At 40.4% G+C, this 13,641-nt stretch overlaps 2 protein-coding genes across 10 annotated transcripts in view; one reads left to right on the forward strand and one right to left on the reverse strand.

The window, feature by feature from the left end:
- sla1a (Src like adaptor 1a) overlaps positions 1-13,641 on the forward strand; it is a 241,687-nt gene that overhangs the window by 183,475 nt on the left and 44,571 nt on the right. For 3 of the 9 annotated variants that reach the window (XM_072569999.1, XM_072569995.1, XM_072570002.1), the window contains exon 1: positions 12,584-12,767. The exons of the other annotated variants lie outside the window; for them this stretch is intronic. The gene's annotated coding sequence lies outside the window, so the exon portion shown is untranslated. Of the gene's footprint in view, positions 1-12,583; positions 12,768-13,641 lie in introns of those variants that run through there. 9 annotated transcript variants of the gene reach the window in all.
- tg (thyroglobulin) overlaps positions 1-13,641 on the reverse strand; it is a 366,459-nt gene that overhangs the window by 146,854 nt on the left and 205,964 nt on the right. The gene's annotated exons all lie outside the window — the stretch shown is intronic.

Here is a 13,641-nt window from a genome sequence, read left to right on the forward strand (position 1 = left end):
GAATACCCTGGAAAATCCACTTCCAACCTTATCAATCAATTAAAACCATAACAGTACGTACAGCGAGAGATTTTCTCATGAAGTGGCATCAGGTATCTCGTGTAGTTGGCCATAATGTTCTTAGGATCAAGAAGGGCAAAACTGGTGGAAGTTTTGATTCCTGATGACTACATTGGTGATCGCTGTCAGTTAGGACTGGGTTTGGCCTATTTCTAGGCAATAATTATTGTCCAACGAGGTGACAACTTGGCTGAAGTCCTAGACCTGTGAAGCTGTTGTCCAGCATGACTCAATACCTTTTGAACAAATTATTATTTTCTGGAATTACTTTTACAGGCAAATGTTAGGCAATTTCCACACATATGCCACAAACAATAATAAAATTAGTCATCAGTTTGGAAGTGTTAAGTTGAGGGGTGTATGGTTGTTAGGGCATTTGGAGAACTCCTCTGATCATCTTTCAACAGTGCCATAGTGCTTCTCCTAAGTAAATATGAGGAGTCTTAATTCAATATTCCATGCTGATGGGTGTATCTCTGAACAGCAGCACTCCCTCGCTAATGTACAAATGTATAAACTGCTGATTATGTGCTTATACTTTTGAATGTGGTTTGGACCTTCAATCTTTTAATTCAGAAGTAAGCAGAGTACTACTGCGTCTGGGATAGGCATTTTAGGAAGAGCTTGGAGCAAAGCCAGCACTTATAAAACCATCCCTGGGTTTATAATAAATTGTTTTCAACAAATGCCATCACTGGATATGTTAGCATTTATGGGGAAAGTTTCTTTTGAGATATTAATAGTGACCAACTTTTCTTGCTGCAGTTCAAAAATGCCCACTACCACCTTCTCAAGGGCAACTGAGCATGGATGGTTGACATTGCCAGTAAACACCCACACGAAGGAAAACATTGGAAGGAGATTTAAAAAAAAAGGAAATGTTGCTGCAAGTGCTTAGATGTAACTCACTGTGGGAGCATTGCTGCTGTGTGGATTGCTGTTTCATGCTGTCTTCCACAATTCTGCTTCCCCTTTCTTGTTAAAAACCACTGTGAGGAACCATTTAGGCAGTGGCTAGTCTGACACAACTGTGCAAATATAACGCATAAGGTGTGGGGATGATCCAAAATACTGCATCTAATAACAAATAGCTCATACGTGGTCCAGTCATCTGATTCCTTAGCATGTTCATTGCCTATCCCACTCTGCCTCTGAGTGAAAAGGGCAGGCTTCTGCACACACAGGAAATGTAAGTTTGGCTATCGATTTACTTTGACATTTAGCCTTGACTACAGCTGACAACGGGAGGGTTTCTCAAAAGGTAAGTTGTTCCATCCAGACCTGTCTAGAATATTCTGCACCGACCAACGTGAAGTAAAATAATGAATACAGAGAATACTGGTTACCTATTTTGATGAAAAGCCATTCTGCTGGTTTGAGTTACATTTAGAAAGGGTATTAGGAAAAATTCATTCACCAGAGAGACAGAAAAAATTAGAATACCGAGCAATGAAAATAAATAAAGAAAACCAAAATACTATGGATACTGGAAATCCAAAGTAAAACTGGAAAGTACCAGAAAGGCTCAAAAGGTCTGATAGCTTCTTTGGAGACAGAAGCTGTTAACCTTTTGAATCTAACAATTCTTGAATTAGAGTATCTATCATGCACAGGGTGGCACAGTAGCTCAGTGGTTAGCACTGCAGCCTCAAAGCACCAGTGACCTGAGTTCAACTTCAATCTTGGGTGACTGTGTGGAGTTTGCACATTTTCCCCATGTCTGCATCAGTTTCCTCTAGGTGCTCCAGTTTCATTCCACAGTCCAAAGATGTGTGGGTTTGATGGATTGGCCATACTAAATTGCCCATAATATCCAGAGATGTATAGGGTAGGAATATTGGCCATGGGATATGCAGTGTTACAGAGCTGGGGTGGGTGGATGTTTGCTGAACGACTTGCTCCCACACTATGGGGATTCTATGATACAATTGCAACTTACTCCATATTATTGAACAGAGATATATATTGATGGGGGGATTAATATATTTCACATACCTGACCTTTCTCATTTGATGTATAATATTTTGCACCAAGATCTTGATAATGCTACTTTTATTATATCCTTGAGACATTATTCCATGTTAAAGGTGACTGTGCACTACTCCCACTCTCCTTGCACCGAGTCTTATTCACCCTCTGCTTGTTAATCCACAATTGTTGCCACTTTAACAATGTCTACATTCTAAAGATCTCAACTTTGATTTCATACCTCTCCATGACCATGTCCCTTCATACTCTTGTAACTTCTTTGAGCCTTAAGTCCTCTGAGTTCTCTGCATTCCTTCAATTCTGGTCTGTAAGTCCCCCTTAGTTAGAAGGGACCAAAAAATATAGTGGCTGAAAGGACAGGCATGACTCTTCATAAAAACGTGGTAGTAAACTTTCCCATCAGAAACAAACTCTCTGTGATTTGATTTTCAATGTGTATTTAAGTGTATTTTGAGGTAAATTAAAATTGGCCACATTGATAACCTTACATAAACAAAGCAATTTGCAATGAGGCTTTCCAGAATCCAGAGTTTGAATCTGGCTGATGGACTATGAGACGGTCACAGAAAATGTAACTAGCCAAGAAATGGACTCAGCCCCCTGCTGTATGCGCACATTAAAGTTTCCTCTAAGAATAGCTGGAGCTGAAGAGAATTCTGACACACCCTTGTGAGTGGTCCCCACAGAAGTAACTAACTTTAAAATTAATGTTTCTTATAAGAGAATACTTGGGGGGGAAGTAAGAGGTAACCTTGAGTGCATAACATACATTGTTATAAGCTTAAGTGTTATCATACTCAAATTATCTTTGTTTAATTTGTTCTATATACAATAAATGTTTGTGTTTTGTTAAAACAAATGAAATTTTGTGGTATAGTTCTATTAGTTAACATGAAGTGCTCAGCAATAGAGAAATAGTGAAGTGAAGGGAAGAACATATTACAACCACAATTGCATGAGAAACATTTCTTGGTAAACTAATGGGATTAAAAGCTAACAAGGTCTGCAAGTGCAAGGTCTGCATGCTCATGGTGGTTGGGGACATGTATCAGCTTGGGTACAGGATTATTTACTAACAGGGTACGTAGAGTCGGGATAAATTATTCATTTTCAGGTTGGCAAACTAACTCACAGACTGCCAGAGATGGGCACTGGCACCTCGAATGTTTACAAAATATTAAGGAAGGGAGAAAAAGGCATATTTTAATTGAAGCTTTTTTAAAATTTAAAATATAACCTGCTTTAGATCTGTTAAACATCTAAATATGTGAGACTGTTGTTTTGCACTGATTTTGTTAACCACTATTTGGATTGGGTTATAGAATCCCTACAGTGAAGGAGGCGGCCATTCAGCCCATTGATTCCACACTGACCCTCCAAAGAATATCCCATCAGACCCAGCCCCCTACCATACTCCCACCCTTACCATGGTAATCCATCTAGTTTACACATCTCTGAACACAATTGACAATTTTTTTTAAGTATGGCCAATCCACCTAATCTGCACATCTTTAGATTGTGGGAGGAAACTGGCACACCCAGCAGAAGTGGGGCGAATGTGCAACCTCCACACAGGCAGTCACCCAAGGCTGGAATCAAACCCAAGTCCCTGGCGTTGTGAGGCAACAGTGGTAACCACTGAGCCACTGTGCCACCCATCTATGGATCGGACCAATGAGGTAGTTGTCTATTGAAGGCGCGCATACCCTAAGTTCATATACAATAAAATCAATAGAGTTAGCATGTGATTAACTTATCAAATATGTTTGATTTGCTTGATCTAGCTCATCACTGCTTAGATCAAAGCAATTGTCCCCAAAGTGATACTCCTAATCAATCATTCAACAGCACCACCCACTTGTCAGTACTCTTTATATGCAACATTTTCATATTATTAGTATTATAGATGCAGTTGATTTAGATGATTATGAGGCTCCATGTTTACTAATCCTTTTAATGAGGACTTCTTCAATCAAAAGCATTTGAGAACGATAAATGTTAAAGCAGCCACATTAACAGTACACTCTAGTTGAGGCCAGCTAACACAACAAGCCTTAAGAAAGGTTGAAGATTAGAAATGGCTAGTTTGTATGAATTGGGAAAATATATTTACCCACCAGACATTGTAGATTAATTGAGTATTTCTCAATCTGTAATTCACCATTGTGCCAGCCAAAGGTAGCAGTGTGTTCTGTATGTTACCTTTAGCTTTTCTCATACAAGCTTTTAATGTGGCTGTTCAGTATGCCATGCAAACTGATTGCTGTACAAACTTTATTCATACATACAGAAACTGTGATGTGGTTTTGATTCCAATTATCACACCAATCCTTAACTATAGCATCACAGAGGGAGATGACAGCAACTAACAGCATCTACTCTGGACATATTAATTTGAAGAGACCAAAAAATATAGTGGTTCAAAGGATAAGCATGACTCTTCATAGAGACACGGTGGTAAACTCTCCCTTCTGAAACAAAATGACTCAATGGTTTGAATTTCAGTGTGTATTCTAGTATTTTTTTGTGTAAATTGTTGACTATATATACAGACATATCTGGATTTGATTGAAGCCAGAAAATGAAGGGGTGGGGCTTCACATGTGGTAGCTAGTTGCTTATAGAGTCATAGAATCATACAGTACAAACAGGATGTTTGGCCCATCAAGTCTGTACTGCCAAAGCTACACCAAATCTACCGCAATCCCACCATCCAGCACTGGGCCTATAGCCTTCAATGTTATGACACTTGAGTGTTCACCCAAGTACTTAGGTTGTGTGATTTCCTGCTTCAATTAGCTGACCAGAAAATGCATTCTAGACCCCTACAATCCTCTAGGTGAAAAAAAAACTTTCCTCAAATCCCCTCTAACCCTCCTGCTCTTCACTTTAAAATTATGGCCCTTGTCATTGACCCTCCGACTCAGGGAAACAGCTGCTTTCCATTCATGCTGTCCATGTTCTTTATAGTTTTATGATGAGAGTTAGGTAGATTTTTGTCATGATACATACTACTGTCTATGGGTTTTTCAAATCTCAGTGACTTGGCTTAAAAGTAAAGGATAGTGACTTGATTTTGCCTATGGAATCATACAGTATCAAAAACCAGTGCCTTGTTGTTTACCTCAGAAAGTGTTAAAGATGGGCTATTGAACATTTTGAAGGCAGTAGTGACTAGATTCTTGTTAGGTAATGGAATCAAAGGTGATTGAGGGGAGGTGGGAATTGGGAATTAAAACACAGACAGATTAGCCATGAGCTCACTGAACAGCTAAACAGGCTCCACAGGCTGAATAGTCATGTATTGCTACTAATTTCTATGTTCGTAGTTCAAAACATCAGCTGGCCAATATCTATTTCTACTTGCTTTTTTACATATCTATTGACGTGTCATAAGTGGCTGTGAAGATTGACCAGCCTTGGATATTATTGTTCCGAAACAACCAATACCTAAGCTTTGCATTTATATTCTGTCTTTGGCCTCATATAAGAGCCCAAGAAATTTCACAGGAGTATTTTTAACAAAAGTTGCCACGGAGCTAGTGAGGCATGCATTTTGTTTTATTCATTTGTGGGATGTAGGCATCGCTGACTGGGCCCAGAATTTATTGCCAATTTCTCCTTGCACTTGAGAAGATGGCAATGAGCTGACTTCATGAACTACTCCAGTCTATTTGCTGTGTGTAGATGCACAATGTAATTAAGGAGGAGATTCCTGGATTTTGATACAGTGACAATGAAGGAACAGCAATACAGTGGCAGTGACAGGACAGTGAGAGGCCTGGGGGAAATCTTACAGGTGGTTGTATTCCCATGCACCTGCTGTCCTTGTTCTTCTAGATTGAAATGGTTGTGGGTTCAGAAGGTGTTGTCCAATGAATCTTGGTGAATTTCTGCAGTGCGCCTTGTAGATAGTACACTCTGCTGCTATTGAGTGTCAATGGAGGAAAGAGTGGATGCTTGTGGATGTGGTGCAATTAAGCGGCTGCTTTGTCCTAGATGGTGTCAAGCTTCTTGATGTTGTTGGAGCTGCACTCATCCAGGCATATGTGAGTATTCCATCACACTCCTGACTTGTACTTTGTAGATGTTGGACAGGCTTTGGCGAGTTAGGTGGTGAGTTCCTCACCACAGTATTCCTAGACTTTGGCCGGCTCTTCTAGCCATCGAATTTACATAATGAATCCAGTACAGGTTTTGGTAAATGGCAACACCTCAAACGTTGAAAGTGAGGGATTCAATCGTGATAAAGCCATTGAATTTCAAGGTGTGATATTCTCTGATCGGGAATGGTCCTTGCCTGGCATTTGTGTGGCTCAAATGTAACCTGCCACAATTTAGCTCAAGCCAGGATGTTGTCCAAGTCTTGCTGCAATTGGATGAACTGCACAATCATTGGAAATAATCCCAACTCTGACCAGCAAGGAAGTGAGGAGAAATGAAGAGAAACTTCTTTATTGAGGAGGGTTAGGATTTGGAACGTGCTGGTGATGGTGGTGGGGAGTGAATTCAATACAAGGTTTCAGACAAGGGCTGGATATATATTTGAAAGTGATTAATTAAAAGGGATATGGATACAGGGCTGGAGAGTGGGAGTAGCTAGGTAACCCTTTTGGAAGACAGTACAGACACAATGGCTGAATGGCCTCTTTCTGGACTGTAAAATCCTGTGATTCTTATGATGGTGGGAAGATCATAGATGATGCAGCTAAAGATGGTTGGGTCTAGAATTCAACCCTAAAGAAATCCTGCAAAGGTACCCTAGATCTGAGATAACCGACTTTCCACCTTGTTGTGTGTGCGAGGAGAGTTTTCCACCTGATTCTCATCGGTTCCAGTTTTGCTAGAGCTGAATTTCCACCAATGTTTATGGTATTCCTTTGGAATGTATGCAGATTTTCCACCAAAATTACAAGAACCAATTGTGTGAATGATCACAGAATCCACCTTTATTGTATTTGATACCTGCATTTTGCACAGAGTAAACATTTGAGATCGGTGACCATTCACTTTATTTTTGTTTCCGTTTCCATTTTTACTTTGGATTTCCAGCATCTATCATTTAATATTTTGCTTTTTGTTCAAACCTTCAGGACTGGGTTGCAATCAAATTTAAGATTTATGTTCATTCTCCCTGCATGTTTGAACTAAAGAAATTTGCTATAAGGAACCAGTTAATAGCATATGGTGCAGGGTCAATCTGTTAAGAGAGACGTGTCTCCTGAGATCAAGGAGTAAGGTTTCCAGTCATTATTTGCAGTATTTTAAGGCTCTGGGATAAAGCAAGTGAATTGTTAGCAACATTTGCAAGCTTTGTAACCAGCAGGAGGTTTTTGGCACTCAATTCATATGGGAAATTCACAGATGGAGAAAGCTATATTTAAATTTTCCAAAACTATTAAGAAACATATGTGAGTTGGGGGCTCAGAATTGTGAGGTTTGGCTAACTTTGTGGTATACTGGAACGTCTAGCCATGTTGATTGTGAACTATCCAAAATGTCCATCAACATCACTTCAATCCCGTGTGATTAACTCGGAAAGTATTCCGGGCTGGATTAAACGTAACTGTCCTAAGCATGAGTTTTGGCCCATTGTCACTTCTGAGGTAGAAAGTCATGGGTTTCAACAGCCTTGTAGAGATTTGCCAAATTAATCTAAGCTGACATTACAGCACAGCAATGGAAACATATAGTGCTGTTGAAAGTATCAAACTTTTGGATGAGATATTAAGTTTTAGCCCCCTCTGCCTCCTCAGCTGGATGTGAAAGATCCCATCACACTAGTCAAAGAAAAGATTAATTCTCCTCTTACTTTCTGGTCAGTAAACATCCCTCAACAAGTGGCACTAAAATAATAAAACTGAGTATTAAAAACATAAGACATAGAATATATAACAGTATAGCACAGGAATGGGCCCATCGGCCCACAATGTTCTGCTGAACATAACACCAAGTTCAACTAATTTCTTCTGCCTGCCCTTGGTCCATATCCTTCTAATCCTTTCATATTCATGTGCTTATCTAAATGTTCCTTAACTGCCCCTACTGTACCTGGTTCCACCACTACCCCTGACAGCACATTCCATATTCCTATCACTTTGTGTAAAAAATGTGCCCCTCACATCTCCTGTGAACTTTCCCCTTTTCACCTTAAATACATAACGTCTAGAAATTGACATTTCAACTCTGGCGAAAAAGGTTCTGAACATCAACCCTATCTATGCATCTCATAATTTTATAGATTTCTAACAAGTCTCCCCTCCACCTCTGCCATTCCAGAGAAAACAACATGGGTTTTTTCTAGTCGCTCCTTATAGCACATACCCTCTAATCCACACAGCATCCTGGTAAACCTCTTCTGCACCCAGTCCAACGCCTCCACATCCTTCCTTGTAATGTGGCGACCAGAATTGAACGTAATGCTCTGTGGTTGAACCAAAGTTTTATAGAGCTGAAACATGACATCCTGACTCTTGTACATATTACCCAACCAATAAAAGCAAGCATGCCATATGCCTTCTTTACCACCATATCTACTTGTGTGGCCACGTTCAGGGAGCTACGGACTTGAACTCCAAGATCCCTCTGAAAATCAATGCTATTCAGGGTCCTGTCATTGACTGCATACTTTTCAAGAACAAAGAACAAAGACCAAAGAACTTTCCTTAGCTTTTGACCACCCAAACTGTAACAGCTCACACTTACTCAGACTAAATTCCATCTGCCATTTCTCCCCCAATATCTACAACCGATCTTTATCTCACTATAGCCTTTGACAACCTTCTACACTATCCACAACTCCACCGATTTTGTGTCATCAGCTAACCCACCCATCAACATTTTCATCCAAGTCATTTATATATATCCCAAACATCAGAGGTCTCAGTATAGATCCCTGCAGAACACCACAAGTCACAGACCTCCAGCCTGAAAAACACCATTCCACCACTAGCCTCTGCCTTCATTGGGCAAGACAATTCTGAATAGACACAGCCAAGTCACCATAGATCCCATGCATTTTAAGTTTCTTGAAAAGCCTACCATGAGGGACCTTGTCAAAATCCTTACTAAAATACATGTGGATAACATCCATAGTCTATCCTCATCGATCACCTTTATCACATCCTTGAAAAATTCAATCAAGTTACATAGAACATAGAACACAGAAAGGTACAGCACAGAACAGGCCCTTTGGCCCACGATGTTGTGCCGAGATTTAATCCTAATGTAAAATATAATAACTTAACCTATGCACCCCTCAACTCACTGCTACCCATGTGCATGTCCAACAGTCACTTAAATGTCCCTAATGACTCTACTTCCAACACTACCGCTGGCAATGCATTCACAACTCTGTGTAAAGAACTTACCTCTCATGTCTCCTCTATATCTTTCTCCTAATATCTTATAGAATTATGACTCCTCATACCAGTCAATCCTGCCCTGGGAAAAAGTCTCTGGCTATTGACTCTATCTATTCCACTCATTATCTTGTATGCCTTGATCAGGTCTTCTCTCTTCCTCCTTCTCTCCAAAGAGAAAAGTACGAGCTTATCCAACCTTTCTTCATAAGGCAAGCCCTCCAGTCCAGGCAGCATCCTGGTAAACCTTCTTTGCACTCTCTCCAAAGCCTCTGTATCTTTCCTTTAGTAGGACGACCAGAACTGGACATAATATTCCAAGTGTGGTCTCACTCGGGACTTGTAGAGCTGTAACAAAACCTTGTGGCTCTTAAACTCGATCCCCCTGTTAATGAAAGCCAAAACACTATATGCTTTCTTAACAACCCTATCCACTTGGGTGGCAACTTTGAGGGATCTATGTACTTGCACACCCAGCTCCCTCTGTTCCTCTACACTGCCAAGAATCCTGTCTTTCATCCTATATTCAGCACTTGAATTCAACCTTCCAAAATGCACCACCTTGTATTTATCCAGGTTGAACTCCATCTGCTATTTCTCAGGCCAGCTCTGCATGCTGTCTAAGTCATGCTGCAGCTTACAGTAGCCCTCTATACTATCGACGACATCTCCAACCTTTGTATCATCTGCAAATTTACTAACCCCTCAACCTCCTCATCCAAATCATTTATAAAAACTACAAAGAGCAGAGGCCCAAGAACAGAGCCCTGTGGGACCCCACTCAACACTGACCTCCAGGCAGAATACTTTCTATCTACAAACTCTCTCTGCCTTCTGTCAGCCAACCAATTCTGAATCCAGTTCTGAAGTTAGTAAAACAGGATGCCCTGCACAAAGCCATGCTAACAATCCCTAATTAGGCCATGCTTTTCCAAATGCTCTATCCCTAATAATTCCCTCCAATAGCTTCCCAATCATCGATGTGAGACTATAGTTTCCTGAATTAACCCTATTTCCCTTCATGAACAGAGGGACAAAATTAGCTACTTGCCAGTCCTCCAGGACTGATCTCATTGCAGTGCACTTTTGCTGTTTGAAAGTTACGCTTGAAAAATTGCTGAAATGGCTTTTAAAGCACTTTGTGTCATTTTGAGACCCTGAAAGATGCTAAACAAATGAAATTTCCCCTTCCTTTCTTTGAGTCGGCAGATGTTTTGAATGTGCTGATCTCCATTAACAAAGAACAACAGCAACTAGACTTTACAAAACCCATTTTGACACAGCAAATTGTCCCAATATGCTTCACAGAGGTGCAAGAAAAATCAAATATTACGTAAAAAAGAAGTATTGGAGGGTTACTAGAATTAATGTGGAGATGAGTTTTGAGGAAGATGTATGAAGGAGAAAAAGGAGGAACTTAGAGGTAGAACTGCAGAGTGTGAAGCCTAGGCAGATGAAAGTACAATGGTTGATGATGTCAAAGAAGTGGAGATTCTTGGAGTGATGTATTATGGTTTCTGAGGATTGGAAGACGTCACAGATATAGAGACTGGCATTTTATGATCCCTTGCTGATGGGTTTGAAAGTGGGGGGCTGGTGGAGGAACACTGAAGAGGGAATGTTGCACATACCCTGTCCACCAACTAACTACCCACCTTGACCTGTCTCCCATTTTAACAAGGGGCAGTGAGGTGTTGGATAACCTGCTCTCCTTTGATATGTTGGTCAATTAGTGGCTACTTAGGTGTCTCACCCCACCATAACCTGCATTTTATACAGAACTGGGAGCATTCAATGTGAGTAGAGAGCCTACAACACTTTATCAGGCACTTCCCTAAAAGGGAATCATACCCTATTTTTCAACATTCCATCTTGGCGCCTTTATTCCCACACACCCATCTTTCTAACTCTGCAATCCAGACCCTGCTGATTACCTGAATGTACCTGAAGTCCATCAGCTCCACCTGTTCAGGGATTGACTGTGGTCTAGCATTCTGAGACTGTAGTTGACCACTTGTCACTGCCGGAACTATATAGCTGCTGGTCATTTGATTGACCAGCAGTTCTCTAAGATGGCGCTTCCTCCCAGAAAGGGACCTTCTACCTTTTTATTGTTCAGAACAAAAAATCTGAATGTCTCACTCGATGTTGTTGTCATTCTACGTATACATGTGTAACTCCTCTTGACATTCAATGACATTTCCATCACTGAATCTCCTACTATAAAACATTTGGAGAGTTTCACTTGAATAGAAACTGAATTTGACCAGCCAAATACAGTGGCCAAAAAAAGGAAGCAGCTGAAAATTCTGTACCAAGTAACTCACCTCTTGATTCTCCAGTACCTCTGAGCTGCATACACCATCAACAGGATGTACTGTAATCACTTCTCCATTGAGGGCACCTTCGAAATCCACAACCTGTACCTTGAACGATGGGGGTAGCAAATGCAGAAGAAAACGACCAGCTGCAAGTTCACCTCCAAGCCACATGCCATCCTGACTAGCAATAGTATTACCATTGCCTTACCGTCTCTAGGTCAGAATCCTGGCACCTTCTTCCAAACAGCATTGTGAGTGTACCTACATCAGATGCATTCTCTGTAGTTCAGCAACAATATTCACCAACATCTTTTCAAGGATAACTTGGGAACAGTAACAAATGTTGGCTTTGACAGTGTTGCCAATTTTCCAACTTAACACCATTAGTGCTGATGAAACTAAGCATATCAAATGGGAATGTTTAGCAACCCATTTTGCATAGTGCATGTTTTCTCTCATTTGAAAACTCGATTAGCTATAGTCCCACATACAGGCATCAGCAAGAAGTATTTCAACAAATAATCCAATGTATTATTTATTGAAACCAAAACTGCTTCACTTCTTGGCATAGACACACATAAAGACACTACTCAGAGGCATTGGCATACATACATGCACCAGTTCAAACAGAGACATTGAGAAACACAGAGACATAAACAGGCGACAAATCACATGAAAGAAGTATAAGGTAAGTGGGTTCCCCAAAGTTAAACGAACCTGAAACAGAAAAAGAAGTTGAGGAAAAGGAGTAACCGCACCAAGTACTTCTGCCATCTGTAACAGGAAGCACGTGGAAAACAAAATAACCACTAATCATTCTGACATCACAACCAAAAAAGAAGTGCTGCTGATCAGTAGCTCACACTGGCTGTCACCACAAATTCCGCTCGGCACAAAAAGCTGACGAGAACAAGGATCTCATCTGCTGCTCTGCTGTGCTTTGGAAGGTTTCGCTACAGCTCCTAGAATGATGCATGTCCCTCAAAAATACCACAATTTACCCTGCTTGTTATAAGAAAGGTGTGCTGTTCAAAAGGTAAATATGTAACTTTTTTGCCGAAAGGAGATTTTCAAAAATGAAATTGCTGACAGGAAGCTCATTTTTATTGTGAAACATAGAGAAGTAGAGACGTTGTTTTGAATTGTTTTCAAATTATTAAATGGTTTCCATATTTCTGTAATCTCCTCCAGACCAATGACCTTCTGAGGTATCCACGATCATCCAATTCTAGCCTCTTGTGCATCTCCGATTTTAATCCTTTCACCATTGCTAACTGTGCTTTCAGCTAGCTTGGCCGTAAGCTCTAGAAGTCCTCATCTAAAACTTCCTATATTTACACTTCCCTGCCCTATTTTAAGACGCTCCTTTAGAATTTATCATTTTGACCAGGCTTTGAATTTTATGTCTTGATGTCACTTTCTGTGGCTCAGTGCTGAAAATGCTTTTATTGATAATGCTTTTGTTAAGTGCCTTGAGATGTTTCGCTATGTTAATGCTATTTAAATGCAAGTTAATTTTGGTGTTGTTATTCATTCTCCCTGCCTGTCTTCTGAAGCCTCTCCCTCCTTCTGGGGTCCAGCAGTAGAGATATTTATGTCACTCAATGTAATATTGTCATGCATAAGCTTAGATGAGTCTCTGCAAGCTTTCAGCATAGAAGACCACACAAATGTGCCTTAACCCAGACCTATATATAAGAGCATAAGATATAGGAACAGAGTTAGACTGTTTGTCCCATCAAATCTGTTCCACCATTCAATCATGGCTGTTATGTTTCTGAACCCCATTTTCTTGTCTTCTCCTCATGATCCCCTTACTAATCAACAATCTATCTATCTCTGTCTTAAATACCTTCAATGACTTGGCCATCACAGCCTTCTGCAGCAATGAATTGCACAGTTCCACCACC

The sequence above is a fragment of the Chiloscyllium punctatum genome, chromosome 5 (assembly GCF_047496795.1).
Source record: "Chiloscyllium punctatum isolate Juve2018m chromosome 5, sChiPun1.3, whole genome shotgun sequence".
Classification (NCBI taxonomy): Eukaryota; Metazoa; Chordata; class Chondrichthyes; order Orectolobiformes; family Hemiscylliidae; genus Chiloscyllium; species Chiloscyllium punctatum.